At 46.0% G+C, this 16,261-nt stretch overlaps 1 non-coding gene across 1 annotated transcript; it reads right to left on the bottom strand.

Annotated features, from left to right (window-relative positions):
• Window positions 1-11,737: 11,737 nt before the first annotated feature.
• trnal-caa (transfer RNA leucine (anticodon CAA)) lies at window positions 11,738-11,838 on the bottom strand. Its single transcript is given in 2 exon segments — window positions 11,738-11,783; window positions 11,801-11,838. It is a non-coding gene; the product is annotated as a tRNA-Leu (tRNA).
• Between the last annotated feature and the right edge of the window lie 4,423 nt (window positions 11,839-16,261).

Below are 16,261 nucleotides of genomic sequence, written 5' to 3'. Positions count from 1 at the left end.
GCATGCTAGGAGAATCTCTCTCCGCGTTAATTCAACAAGGTGCAATTTCCACCACGTGCGAGCCGCCTCACAATGATGACAAAATAGCAATATCGCTACCAGTCACCATGCTCAACACAGCAGGACTTTCATCCTCACAAGGTCAACTGTATGTCTCTAAAAATGAATTGTACGAAAAACCCCTCGTAGACCTCGCTGGTATCATATACCAAACCACACTCGTGTTACAGATACATAATCCTAGCGCATTCCAAAGTTCTGTCCACACGTTATGTCCAAGCAACACACTTTGCATTATGCCCTACTCGATGGCCGACGAAACGGCCATGTCCATGTGGATAGATCAATTCAAAAAGCTTGAATGGTTGACTGTGACACCACTTGCGGAAGAAGACAAGCGACCGGGTGTGCCGTGTGACAAGAAGCAGGTTTCGTACCACTGTACGGGTTGTAAAAATTTCTACAGGGATCTTTTTGCAAACAATATACCCTTGGACAGTGTCTTCTCTCATGTATATGGACAAGATAAAACCCGTAGAATCGGTTGCTGTGTAAACGAACGCCCTTTGCTCTCGGAAAAACAATCATCATCATCATCATCATCATCATCATCATCATCATGAAACGTATTATATACGATCTCGTTTGTGATGTTAGGTTCTACACAACTAAAGTTGAAGCAGAGAAGCAGCAACATCACAATGGCTTTCAGTCACAGCGATTACACTTTCTCTCACGCGATGAAACCCACCACAGACACCAGCCGCCCGGTGGTATTCAGCGTCGACCTATCGGACTTGATACAACGAGATGGACACAGTGCGCTGTTCTCCATTGACTCTATGACCCTTACCGCATACAGGCAAGAAACTTGGGACAAGGTGCCTGTAAAATTTGCGCTGTTAAACGGAAACATGACCAGGGTAATAACTCACGACCCCACCAAACTCTCATCGAAGTGGTCTGTGGACCTTGGCTTGACTGGCAACTCAGTGTCATATAAAGACCACTGTGACGAATTACGTGTCAATATAGCCGGACTAGAGAACGAACCGTTCCATCGCACCATGCCTATATATGCAGAAGAAAACAAACAGGGCGCTTTAAACGTCTTGGGATTCATGATGTCACGAAGCCTATGGGTCGCAGATAAAGCCAGAGGAGCGTTGGATGTCTTGATGACATCTAAAGTTCCTGAGTTCACGGTACATTGTAACATGTGCGGGCAACGACGTGTAGTCCGCATTCAACAGAAAGGCTCTGATGTATCTGATTCATTTCTAGTGTTTCCCTTGTGCGCAGACGGACACGTATGCACGCCCTTGAGCGGCACTTCGGTTGATCGCGCGTATCACGCTTTATGTGATATCATGGCTTTGATACGATGCGCATATGCTGACAAGCTGGATGTTCTGATGGGGCCAAATGATGCGCATACCGAGGCAGATGAGTTATACTCCTTCGATTGTATACCGTACGCCGACCAACAGCGAGATGCGATCGGGATACCTTATTCATCTGTAAAACAACTGACCTCTCTGTACCAAGCATTGAGCGAATACGCTGACAGTTTTGTTGTGGTGGACACTAAGATGCCCACCGTCAAGGTGCTGTTGGAAAGCTCTTGCAATAACATCGGCCTAGTGACAGGGTCTTTGGGCATTACAACAATATACGGATCCACCGTTTACAACATATACCAGGGACTGTGTTCTCAGCATCGCTCGAGCCTAGACGGCGAAGAAGACTCACCTCCCTGTAATCTGGTTACCAGTGTGCAGCTCACCCCACAGGTGATGTTGAGACGCATACCGTTGCCGTTCGCCATAATTGATAAAATGGACTTAGATATGTGGCGCACTTATTTTTTCAGGAGGCCCTCTACGTTGTACTGTTGACAACATGAAAAGATTGCCAGAGTTTGTATTTATATATAATACAGAACAATTATACCCTGATACACGAATTGTTTTTTATGCTTTACACATTGCACCATTTGTTATGTGTGGAGATTGAAATAAAAACTCAAATCAAATAACTGTTTCATTGTATTTTTATTGATACCACAACTGAAATTACTGTCACAACACAATACAAAGTACAATACATGTCGTAATCAAAATAACACCTCATTGAACTTGCAGCTTCAGCCTTGAAGCATGGATGTAGGAGGTTACCAACTGTGTACTACATGAGCACGGTGTAAAAACACGTAGTTGTTAGAGCTACACATAACTTTGAGACTTCCGATGGTTGGATACGTAATGTGACTATCTCCGTCCATCATTACGTAGCCCAAACGTGCACTAAATGTGACGACCGTTGTCCTGTCAGCTGTAACTATGTCAAATAGGTATCCGGGCACGTTTCTGCTTGAGTTGTAATAAAAAACTGTGTAGGAATATTGACTTTCCTTCACACATTTCTCTATGTCCTCATATGTGATGTTCTCACCGGTGACTTCGTTCGCTCTCCTGAACCAGTTTTCCGAATCTGGTAGCTCATTTATTTCTGTTACCATTGCGCGCAAGGGAAGGCGTTGTGCCTCCCCTAACTCTCCGCAGTACGAGACACGACATGGTGCTCCAAACAACACGAGAGGACCCTCGTCATCCGCTTCAAAAAAGGTGAGAGGGCACGCATCATATAGGCGCACAGGGCTCAGTATTATTGGCCTTTTCACGGTTGACACAACGTGTGCCACGCAAGATATAAGAGAAGAAAAACTTTTGTCTGTCACCGTGGGACATTTGTATTTGCAACCGCACAGGATGATGTTGTGGGTGATGACACACGGATGAGCTCGTATAAACACGGAGCACATAATTCCGGGATCAATTGACGTAGGACCGGAGATAATAATTGCTCCGTTGACAGAGATATTCATGTGGTGTAGGATTGTAGAAAAACTAAGGGTGCCCCACCAGCAACCACCTAGATATTCTATGAATTGATCCCATGTTTTCAAAAGTACCGCACAGGGTGTTAACGGCTCTTCTTGCGCTGACTCCATGGGCTCGTGGTCAAAATCTTCGTCGTCAGATAAAGTATCAAAACCGTGATGTTCTTCGCGGACGGAGCCTCGACCCAATGCTCGGCGCCCGTCGTGAAAACATGCCATTGGAATGCGAGAGTCGTAACGTAAAGGCTCAGTGGTTCCTTGATCGCATACGTTACAATCGCCATCCTGAGATTTAACGCACTTCACCAAATCATAGTGTTCGCGCTCGTTGATGAGATATATACTTCGATCCCAGGTTGGCTTGTAATGAGTACATATCCATTTACCAAGGAAGTACGTGTATATTCTCAGTTGTAACATGGCCGCCATCGCTTGTATCTCTAGCTCGCTGACCCACGAACCCACACGACTGATATGTTCGAATAGAGCCTCGCGTACGTTTAGCCTTTGCATGTATGATGCAAGACTAGTTCGGATCTTTACATGGTTCTTTTCTGTGTTGGATACAGCTTTGCTGATAGCCCGGAAAAAACAATTCCCGTCACCTTTCACCGTTGTTATTTTACAAGGTGGACCGAGCGGTACAGCGATGGGATCCCTTACGTCGTTGTCATCGGAAATGTATTCGATCTTAAGTGTATCGCATATGCACTGCTTAGCGGCAGTGTCCAACGGAGTGAACCGATCAAAATCCTCATTGTATGTCACGCTCTCGATGACACAGTCTGCCATGATCACCGACTACGTTTCTGCATGTGTTAGCAATAGTTGCGCAACAGTAAATACAATGGGTTGCACACTTACGTGCATGTGACATTAAATAAATTGTAATCCATACACCTAAAATAACTACTTCATCTTATTAATGACACCGAATGACCGAATAGTAAGTGCTATAAGCCTGTCAACGCAGAACACTTTTTATTTTTTTACGTTACGATGGGCGGTTCGCAGAGTTCCTACTTTGAAGAGGTTCGGCAATTTCTTCATCGTACTTTTCCAGGATTTCGCTTGGACAATACCTATAAAGAATTGACTGCAAATCTCGTGTTCCACACATGGGTCGCAATGCAAAACGCAGGAATCCCGGATGGTACTAGGCCATTGAACGGAATATATTTGGATTACGTATCCAAACTGAAAAAGCAATCCGCCGAGTTGAAATTACAAGGAATTCCTGTGATGATCGTATATTCTCGCCGAAACCTACCCCTTAGTGAAGAAAATAAAATGAAATCTCACTTCGAACAGGATAGCAACATTGTCATGTTGTGCTTGGAAGACATGTCTCACATTATACCTCCTAATAGCTACAAAGATTACTACACAGTTAATTTAAATCTCTTGGAATATTTGCGCATAGCTGTGATCTATCATGCTCATCAGGTAATAGAAGAGCTTTTGAGCAAAGCTCGGACAGAGGGTAAAGAGGACTATGTCAATTTACTTTTAAACAACAATGGGAACGCGATTATGTACGCTGACATGGACATTGTGTTCACTGCAAACAAGGTACCCGCGGTTTACGCAAAGCGCGGTATGTGTTCGTGGCCTGAATTGGACAATCTGTTCACACACGATTACTTTGACATGTCTAGCCTGACCCCACAGCTACGAAGAACCATCGAGGACCACGCTGCTGTCTTCCGTATGGACCCGAATGCTATTATCCAGTATGTGTTACATGGAAATGCTTATGGCATCGCAGATTGGATCGCAGAGCGTCGGGGGAAGCCATGGAAGGCCTGTATTGCGCAGGGAACGAACACTATGATATTCATAGCGTATTCTGCTATACCTATCTTCAGGAAGATGGGGTTGAGTATCAGTGTCGATCTGCACACAAATCCTGATCGCAACATGCACACAACAAGCGATCCTCTCTACAAAGCCAATCACACACTTATATACCTTCAGCTTCTTCCGTGGATGGCTCATTCTAATGATAATACCTGGGTACCACCAGGAGCTTATTCCGTGGATGGCTCATTATAGTGATGTGAACCTGGGGGTTCCAGCTTGATCACAACAATGCTCAAGAATTCCATGTAGCGCATGTGTATATGAATGATTAACATTGTTTTTGAAAAATAAAAACATGACACGCAAACAACTTTGTACTTGCGCTTTATTTTTGTCGACACAACAGTCATTGCGCTTGATGGTAACAATGTGTTGAGTACTTACAAGGCCTATGTGAAGTTACGTATCATAACATCGACACAGAAGGTTTTGTTTTTTGACACCGCAAACACATAGATGTCAACACCGGTGCAAGCAGTGCTACTAAGCCTATTGCAATGCCCAATGCTACATATAATCCCATACCGGTCTCCTGGTAAAACGGGTTGCTGACAGAATCACTGTCTCTCTCACTCACAGGATTTCTCATTCTACACGTAATGTTTTTCACATTCCACAAGTATCGTTTATTTGAAATCTCCATCTCACGGTCCCCGTGCCTCCACTCTCCATCGTCCAATGTCCAAAGGTACTCGACAGGATCGGCTTTGCTCACGTCTCCTTCGCACACTACCGTACAGTTCGCTAAGGTTAAGTTACACAATACCGGAGTGACGCGCGCCGTGGGTTTGGGCACATTCTCGATTATAGAAATCCAATATTTCATGTCTTGCACTTGATTGTTGAGTTCCACGGAATACAGTCCGGTGTCTGATAGAGTCCCATTCTGGAATACCAAAGTTCCTGTCTCCGTATTCAACATTGTTCGCCCTCGGAATTTATTGTAATAGGTGAGCGGAATAGAACCTTCCACCCATTCGGCAAGCAGATTCTTGTTGTATTTCCAGACCACGCTGTACACCCGCTCAGAAAGCTTGTGGGGGACCAACCGGACCGTATCGCCAAATCTTAGGTGCGTCAGCTCTTGGCAAAAGCTGATTGTTCCCAAGACCATCACCGTAACAATTATTACCATGACCGGTGATGCCATGTCAGCAGAGTATATAACAAGTACTTCCTGCAGGATAGCCGTTAATATCTCTACATGCTCCCACAAAGAAACGAATCGGGTGTAGCTACTGATGACAATTTATTTCTGTGCATAATTGTGCCTTGGGCTGAACCCGCGTACCTATGAGGATTATTTGTCTCCGACCGGCGTATAAACAAAAATGTCTCCGACGTGTATATGACTATATATATACATGATGGGCGAACACACTGTCATTTATATTATATCATCTTTCGAAATACTCACGGTATTAATATTTCGCGCATACCGCAAAATACAATGACACTCTGGTAGACTTAACAGAAATTTGAACATAACACCAAACCCACCATGGACATTGCAAGGCGTAAGCGGCCAAATGAGCGGCCTATGGCTGTTCTGTCACCGGTGTGCAGAAAACTGTGGCAAGAAGTCAGGTTGGGAGTAACCACAAATATAGGACACCAGTTTTCCATGACATACGGCGTTAACTGTGGACTGCCGTACGTTACCCTGACGAGTATCCCTCCACCTTGGGAGCACGGCACTCGTATCGACCTGGAGACCTCAAACGGTTGTGAGCAGCAGTTGTCCCGATCGTTGACTGTTCCGCTCAGGATCTTTCTGGATCTGCTTCATGTGCACCTGACGCACAATGACGAGAAATATCTGCACGCGTACACCACCCAAACGCCTAACCGGCAGAATCCTCAGGATTACGCATTTCGTTGTAAGGAAGGTGGTTGGCTAAAACAGATAGGTTGCTTCCACTCTGTGACTATTGAGCGCACCGTGGACGCTGAAACCCGTCTCAGTGTGCCTCAGCATACCCTAGGGAATGACAATGGCTGCAGCAGGATCCCAGAAGTGGCATCCGAACACCTGGTCTACCCGGGTATTCCAACTGTGTCTTGTACTATGGCCAGATACCCGTGCGGTCCGCTGTTTCTCGCAATGAAAGGATGGTCTATTCTGAGCCGCGATGGCTTTGTAATGCGCATGCTCGACGTACCCGATGACGTGGAATTGGTGTTTCCCTTATGCCACAGCGAGCACCTACCCGGTCTGGTGGCCGTGATTCACCGCTGGCTACAAGAAGATTACCAATCGATGGGCTTGATGATCACATGTGCGGTGTACGACAAGATGAAGCTGATACCCAAGCCGTTATCTAAGTATAATTACAAATATAACTTACCACAGACATACAATATATGGCCAAGCACATGTTACGTGACCGACATGTGGATTACTACCTACGGCAACGAACAGCTCAAAATAGAATCTAATTACGGGCGTGTTTTTCGAGGGACTATGCTCGAGTGTCCTGCTAGCATGACTCACCAAAAAACATTAGCTAGAGACCGCGAATATGAGATGGAGCAGCAGCGAGCACAGAATCCAAGCCTTACGGAGAACCACTTACATCAGACTCCGGGTCTTTCTGATAGGTACTATCCGATGACTTTAGACGGCGACATCCAGGCCCCCCCTGCGCGTCATCGACCTGAACCCAGACCCGATGCCGAGATCCAGATCCCCCCTGCGCGTTATCGACCTGAACCCAGACCCGTTACATTGGAGGATCAACACGTGGCCTCTGCAAGCAGCGTTGTGCACACTGGAATGCAACACGAGATCCTCATACCCATCAAGTTGGACCGTCCCGACGTCGAGCAGTACCCCATTGCCAATGCTGCCGGTTCCTCCGGAGCGAAATGGCAGCACGTAGCCTTAGGTGATCCGGACTGGGATGTTGGAAACGCCTTCACTGTTCGTTATGACCAGACTCGAGGTCCCCGTTCTTTGATATTCGAGACTGTACGTCCCATACTTAAAAAGGGACTGTCTATTCACCTCTATGAAGGTGGTTACACGTGTCCCGCTTATAACGAAAGTGTCACCGTGCCCGTGAAGATATTCCTGGATTTACTGACCACGCTTCTCACACACGACACAAAGTGTGAGTCCGATTACTACAATTATATGCCGTGCGCCGAACAGCCTTTGAATGTTATGAAGGGGTTGCCTGCAAGCTGTCCAGATAGTGGATGTCACCATGAATATTTATTTGACGCTGGGGATGAGATTGATCCTGATGCTGTCGAGGATGATGATGATGATGATGATGATGATGATGATGATGATGATGATGATTGCAACAAAAATCGTCCTCGGTGTACAATCACAGTACCACAGCCGAGCGACCGTCATTCACTAATGACCGGGCTCACAGGCTCTGTATGTTGTAGTATGAACAGACAGCCCAGAGGTCCTGTTTTTCTCACGACCTCTGGCTGGCTGGGGACAAAGGATGATGAGAAGTCTGTCATGATGCCGGCAGAGTTCGATGACATCGAGCACGTGTTCGCTTTATGTCACACCGAGCACCTGGCGGGGTTTGCGGTCGCATTTCACAAGTGGCTGGATTGTGATTACCGCACCCTAGGCCTATCCGTGACATGCCACGTTCCCAGTCAAGTAGTGCTCGTACCTAAGCCCACCACATTGACAAAGGACAAGAAGAGCTACCGTTACACTCCCTCAAATTTGGACAAGCATTGGCCTCAACTCTCCGGTTATAGCTTAAGTGGGATGTGGCAGACCACGTATAACAACACCCCGTTGTCTGTAGAACCGATTTACGATCTCTGTCGCCTGAAAATGCTCAAGTGTCCCTACAGTACGAGACACTCCCGTGCTGACAAACGGTAGCCGCTATAATATGAGGGAAATACGGATATTGTTATGTGTATATGTAAAAAATGTTTTCTGTGTGGTCTTTCTATTTCCACAGAACAATACATACCTTCCATTTCACATTCATTTTTGTACATGTTCGTATGTTTGGTTCGCATTAATAATAAAGGTGTCGTACATTGTCTTCGGGTACCCATGGCTTTTTCTTTAAAAATAAAACACTGTGTCGCGTGTTTGTGATATGGAAATGTTATAATTTTTCCTATTGTAAAGATGGCTCAAAAAATACATATGGTTGAATGTTTACTTGCTTTATACAAATACATGTGTATGTGTTCCGGGACTACTGTCACGATCTCATGATGTGAGTGATGCTTGTTGTATCTCATATAACCAACACAGAACACTCTGTCTGCGTGATACACGGAAGAAAGCGACACCGGTTTGATAAAGCATGTTTATTTTGCACATGAGATAAAAGAGTACTACATGTAAATTTCATTTCAGTCAAATCAAGAGTATAACAATCATTGATGACAAGCAGACGCGTGGTACAGACGGTTAGGTGACGTGCAATAAAGTGAGAATGACACATATCTGGTGTACACGCCTAACGACTGGATATAACGTGTCCTCATCTCATTTTTTTTGACGCTTTGCCTTTGTTGTGCCAGTGTCTCTTACTATAGGGACAAACCAGCATTGGTTCTCGGAATACACCGTACAGCAGTTCCACGGACAGCGGACGGTGCTCGTAGGAGGTTTCCCACATACACCGTTGCTTACAACCGGAGAGCGGGGGCCAGTACATTTCCACGTCTCTTGGGGTATACCCCTCAGACGAGGGCGTGGGTATGAGCAATATCTCGCTCGGCACGCGACATGTAACCGAAAGGCCTAGAATGCGATAGTCTTTTTCCAACCACTTGTGAACAGCGGCCACCAGCCCTGGTAGGTGTTCCGTGTGAGTCTGACGGCATCATGTCTTTCTTCTCACCATTACTTTTCAGCTTCCAGCCACTGGTGCTAATGAAAACTGGACCTCTGGGCTGTCTGACTATACTACAATCTATGGGTCCTACAATGCCGTTTAGTAGCAAATGTTTATCGTGTACTTCTGGTATCGCTAAAGTAACAGGATTATGAAAAACATCATCATCATCATCATCATCATCATCATCATCATCATCATCATCATCATCGCCCCTATGTGAAAACGAATGGTAACATCCCGCATCCTCGCACGTTGAAGGCAAATCCTCAATCAGATGAGCAGGGTCGTCGTGAAATGGAAAATAGTCTTTGTAATGACTCTCATACTTTCTGTTGTTGTGTGTGAGAAGCATGTGCACTAGATCTAAAAAAATCCTCAAGGGCAACGTAATACTCTTGGTATAGATCATCTCAGAGTTGTTATCACAAAGGACCGTACACCTCTGTCCAGATCGAAGCGTCTGATGGTTACCGTCGAACGTCACACAAGGCAGGCCGCTACTGCTATCGTAACGTACAGTGAACGCATTTCCCACATCCCAGTCCGGTTTGCCTAACTCCACGTGTTGCCAGATTTTCATTTTCGGCCTCGTAATCGCTACGGGGTACTGATCAACATCAGGCCGCTCCAGTTTGATGGGTCTGCGTATCTCGTGCTGCGTTGCAACGTGCGCGACGCTACGTTCGTGTCCCGGGTCCGCGTGGTGTTGCGCTATTTCGGTCAGGGCCCTTGCGGGTTCGGTCACTGGGTATTGCTGAACATTAGGACGCTCCAGTTTGATGGATATGGGTATGTTGTGCTCGCGTTCATGTACAACAGACGTGCGTTTGCGATCGCACATCCGCGCTCTTATGAGCATTGCTGGTGTGTGATAGTAGTATGTCCAATGGTGGGGACACCGGACCATAACATGTCGACATCTACCGTACTCTTCTTCTACGGGCAAGATCTCACTGTCGTACATAGTCTCCCACATGCACTCCTCGTCTGTCATGGGCCAATATTTTCCCATGGCCCACTTTGTATACATATGACACTCTGAGGCCGTGGGTTTTGGTATCAGCGTAATTTTCTTGGGTACTGCGCATGTAACCAACAACCCCATTTGCTGGTAATCCTCTTCCAACCACTTGTGAACAGCCGCCACCAACCCTGGCAGGTGTTCCGTGTGGCATAAAGGAAACACGGCTTCAGATTGTTCATCATCATCTCGCGCTGTGCTGACCATAGGTATTTTATGTCCTGCAGCAATGGTAATGTGCCAGCTCCCGATGGCAAGAAACAGTGGACCGCAAGGGTATCTGGCTATAGTACAACGGACACGTGGAACGCCAGTGTACCGCAAGTGTTTTTCTGCTACCTCCGGAATCCTGATGTGTTCGGTGTCATTTGCTACACTATCTTGACGCACACAGAGGCGTTCTATGGCATCGCTACTATGATCTATGGACACAGTGTGAGAACACCCTATCTTTGAGCAAGTATTACAGACCACGTTGTGAACGGGCTCTTTCCAGTCAGGAATCAGATTGTCGTACAGGTGTAGATATTTTTCTTCATTATGCGTAAGATGCACATGCAGCAAATCCAGAAATATCCTGAGTGGGACAACTACTTTGTTAGAAAAACGCTGTTTCGTATTCAGCTGCTTGGTATCCATATCGGTTGACAGTTTTACGGTATTGGCAGCCCGGGGATGCATGCTCATCACCGTCACACACGGGAGTCCAAGCGTCACATCGTACGTGATGAAAAATTGGTTCCCCACTTTTAAATGCGGCTTGCCCAACGTAACTTCTCGCCAGTTTTTCCTATGCGACAGGTCCCCCGCAACGACATCCACTGGCTGCTCGTTTGTGCGCTTACGGTTTGTCATGTTATTACTCATGTTTGCTTGAGCGGCGCGTTTCAGATCATGGAATAGCTGGGTATGGGGTTTAACTGCAGTGTGATGTATTAATAAGGTGTTTGTGTGCTGTGTTCACATTGTACAATAAATACTTGGTGAAAGGGACCGTGCTTTCAGTCTAAGCGTGAATACCAAAAAACCCCGGGACTCCGTGGAGACACTGAGTGTCAGGAGAGGAACCACAAAAAGAAAGCATCATTGCTCATAAAAAAAGACTATTGTCAGAAGTGGGATTCGAACCCACGTCTCCATGTGGAGACCAGATACCCCGTTTGGTTTAACCTTGAGTCTGGCGCCTTAGACCGCTCGGTCATCCTGACAGCATGTTGAAATAATAAAACAAAAACTCCTATATTCGACTCACTGTGTCACTAGGGGTTTGTTTTTTTGAATCAGATAAAAATATACGTTGGTCAGGAACGTGTAATACTTGAGCGAACACCCATATATTCTAGGTGTTTTCGTCCACAAAACCTCGGTTGGGAAAGTTTATTAGTTGAGCAAACATACCTGCATTTTAGGTGCTTTCGTTAACAAAAACCATGTTTTGAGAAAAGTGTATGTGGTCATAGTAGTTCAGCGAACACCCAAATATTCTAGGTGTTTTCGTCCACAATACCTCGGTCGGGAAACATTATACTGTGGAAATACACCCCCCCTTGGTTTCTAGAAGGAGGAGTTAAAAAACAAGATCTATAAAAACAAGCGTTGAATCCCGGGACTTTTGTATCGTTACGCTTGTTTTTGATCAACATCATCAGCAGAGCTTTGACATGTCTTTGACGCTTATCCTTGCGACTGTGCTCCTCGCCGGCGCTTCATCGGCGGTCCCATACACCTGTGACGGTTGGGCCGACACTGAAACTCTACCCAAGGGAATGACCTGTTACACGGACTATGACAGCAAAATATTTTGCACTTATGTTCGTGACCAGACTACCGTAGACAAAATCTGTGATCTCATGGCCATTTACAGGTCTCGCTATGTGTCCTATGATTTGTCATGCACCATGGACTCCAAATCGGACCGATGTGTGATGGCTCACGAGATGCCTTACGCGTTTTTGAGTTTTCACGTACTGAACCTGCGCATGACCTGCAGGGGTTCTAGTGTGGAAGATGAAGTTGTGGCGACGGGCAGATTCAAACCCTCTTGCAACGTCCAACTCAACAAACCCACCGTGTCTTGCGCTGCTCACAACTGCACATTCAGGTCTTACGAGCACGAACGGTTCCATTCTACCGTGTCCTACATGTACCAAGTTTCCAAAGACAACGGAGTCACTTGGTCTGATCCTAAAAGGCTATCAGGTCAACCGACCGAAGACACCACTTTTGTCGTTGAGGGTCTCGAAGACGGTGTTCCTACATCCATCAAAGTTTCAGCTGCTTACACGCCTGAGGACAAGTACGGCGTCACCAGCAATTTTGGACAATTCACAACTTTCGAATGGACTCCTTGATTCTTCAACTCTAGGTTGCCGCACATCAAGTGTATGACTTTGGTGTATTGTTTATGTATTTGGGATGCGTACATGGGCTTTGTTTTATGTCTAACAACCTGATATGTTTTTGTATAACTAACAACACAACCCCCATTGCAGATAAGACAAACTATATGTGTTTTATTTTTGTGTCTTTTTTTAAATAATCCGAGGCTCGCATTGTATGTATCGGGCTCATTTATGTGTATTGTTTTTTTTTTTTGCTTTTTCGATCAATAAAAACCCAAAGTCTTGCTGAATCCACCTTGGCATTACCTTCATTTTTTTTCGTGGGGGTATGCAATTGGGGCTATGTGAATACATCCAAAAAACCAACATAAGCTTTCTGCTAAATCAGCTACGGACGTACTATTTAAATGAAATTACCTAGAATACAAACATGTTTGTTTAACTACACTTTCCCGACCGAGGTATCGTGTTCCCCGACCGAGGTATAGTGTTCCCCGACCGAGGTATAGTGTTCTCCGACCGAGGTATAGTGTTCTCCGACCGAGGTATAGTGTCAATATCTCTTCTTCTCGACAAACACCCTAACATTAAGCACACCTGCTCTCAACTGCATCAATTTCTGCAGAATAAATAATATCGACAATAGAAAGATACCCCAGGAGAATATAATGGACGGATACCGAACATATGTCGACCGCCTCACAAAATCCCGTTGTGAGCTGATCAGAGCGGCCAACAAGCCCAAGCTGGCATTAATCGCCGACGCCCTGATGGCAAACCGCTGGATGTGCGGAGAAAGCTACGAGCAGTTTATGAACATGGCAACATCTGCGGAGCAAGCTAGATTTCTGATTGATCGTGCCTGTAAATATGGAGAAAAGTGCGCCGCTGTTGTTTGGCAAATGTGGCAGCCATTGGCGCCGGCTGCAGCATCCACACCATCTTCTTCATCAGTAGTCTTGGCCCAGCATTCTGTTTCCTCAGCCATACTGAATGCTTTGGAATATCTGTCTTCCGAGGAAATCTCACTTTTGAAATTTCACATGAGGTCAGGAAAAGACTTCAAGTTGTCACAGGTGGAGGAGTTAAACACACCCTGTGCCCTGACTAAAATCATCAGGTCCAGATTTCCTGGAGTGAAAGCCATATCAAAGCTGGCCGAGTACCTCAGAAAGATGCACAGGAACAACACCGCAAACGAACTGGTGCAGAAGTTTCAGCTGGATGACAGCCTCTCGGTCTCAGCTGAGGAGGACACCGGCAATAACTCTGAAGACCTGACATCCTGGATGGAGACTTCTTCAACCTCGTCACCTAGCCCAACACCTGCAGCCGTAGCCTCTAGCGACACTTCCTCAACACACAGCGGGCAAAAGGATGTTCGGTCTAGCGCTGGACCGTATCTCTCCCAGAAGAACGCCCGGCGGGCCATGACTTACATGCACAAGGCCACCTGTGCCTTCGGAGACCTGGCAAAGTCAGACGTCCGCAGATTCTGTTGGTATCTCGACCTATCTGACAAGGCCCCGAAGAAACCAGAAGATTTGCCAGCGATGATCATGGAAAGTGTCAACTGGCACACCCCGTTTGCTCATATCATCCTGACAGCTACCCTGAGTAAAATACCCCGCATAGACATAGTTGAGCAGCTGCAGGCAGCTTTCGACTCCCAATGAAAATATGCGTGTGCAACACTGTGATATTGTATAACGATGTAATCATTCAATGTATTCACTATTGTAATCATTCAATAAATTCGTTATTGTTACACTGAGTACTGTATCACGGGAGTATTTTTTTCCACGGATGGCCCGTACCGTAAAACCACACTCCTTTGCCACACAAAACACCCAGCAGACCGGGAACGCCTGTAGCACATTTCACTGAGAACTACAGAGGTGGAGTTACACTTAGAGCTGCCAGCAGAGGTGGAAAGGACACCATCTTTAGTTCATACTGTCATCATGCTAGCCGTGAAGATACTTCTCCGTTAAACCGATGTGTAAATTTAAGACTAAAAAATGAAAATAAATGAATTACATTTATTTTTTTATTCACGTTTGTTGTCTGTGTCTTGTTTTTGTTTCGGCTCATATGGACTTCTTAAGATGTAAAATGAGGTAGGAATGGGCCATGCCCGGAGACAAGGATGAGGTAGGCCACTGAGAGCTGAGTGTAATTGGGGTACAACGCAGAGAGAACCAATTACTTTATTGTGTCCGGATACACAGGTCTGCAGAGCCTGATGAAAAAACCCGACCGAGGTATAGCAGTCTCCGACCGAGGTATAGCAGTCTCCGACCGGGGTATGAATACGATCATGAAATAAACCCAATATGTGAAAAGAAACACGTTCTGTGGTAGCAGCACAACAGAGGGTTTGTATTGTGCTGTATATAATGGCTTCTGTTACATCTACGGTACTTTGCTGGACTCTATTATTTGTTTGCTTACTTGAGTTTACATCTGCAGGTGAGTTTTTTGATAAACAACACAAAGCGTATTACAATATCCGGATGACACAAACACTCATCGCTAACTCCCTGGTTATGTCTAAAATGTTGCTACCTGTACATTGCACACTTTCCTGTCTTTGTCCAGGCGAGATTCTGGTGGTTGGTTCAAATCTTCCCACCCTAGCTGCTCCGGGTGACACTGTGGTGCTGCCGTGTCACCTGGAGCCCACCTTTGATGTCCGGGGTTTGACGGTGGAGTGGTCCAGACTAGACCTAAAACCTGACCCGAACGACCGACTCAGCCGAGTGGAGTACGTTCACTTATACAGAGACAAAACGGAGGTCCCAGATATGAAGATCGCATCGTACGTGGGGAGGACGCAGTTGTTCGCGGACGCCATGAAACACGGGGACCTTTCCCTCAAGATTACGAATGTGTCCGAGAGAGACGCAGGCCGATACCGCTGTTTCATACCAAAGCTACATAGCCGGGTGAAATTTACCGTCGTCGAACTTCTAGTTGGTGAGATCAAATGTCTTCGTTGTGGTGTTGCGCGGTGGCAAACTCATTCGGGCTACGGTGTGGTGACGAGCGTTAACTCTTTTTTTTTACGGCATCGCTGCAAACACCAACGTCCGCATATCATCGAGACACTACTTTAACAAACGGTGAGAACAACATTCTGACAGTTCTGTGGACGATTCACATTTACCCTTAAAGTGTGCATTTATTTACTGTGCAAATGTTGTTTTTCTACATCAGCAGATCGAACCGGGATCCACGTGATCGTAGCTGTCCTTGGCATACTACTTTTGGCTGTTCTCTGCTTTGT

This window comes from Pelmatolapia mariae, linkage group LG1, assembly GCF_036321145.2.
Source record: "Pelmatolapia mariae isolate MD_Pm_ZW linkage group LG1, Pm_UMD_F_2, whole genome shotgun sequence".
NCBI lineage: Eukaryota > Metazoa > Chordata > Actinopteri > Cichliformes > Cichlidae > Pelmatolapia > Pelmatolapia mariae.
This window is presented reverse-complemented; position numbering and strand designations above follow the sequence as displayed.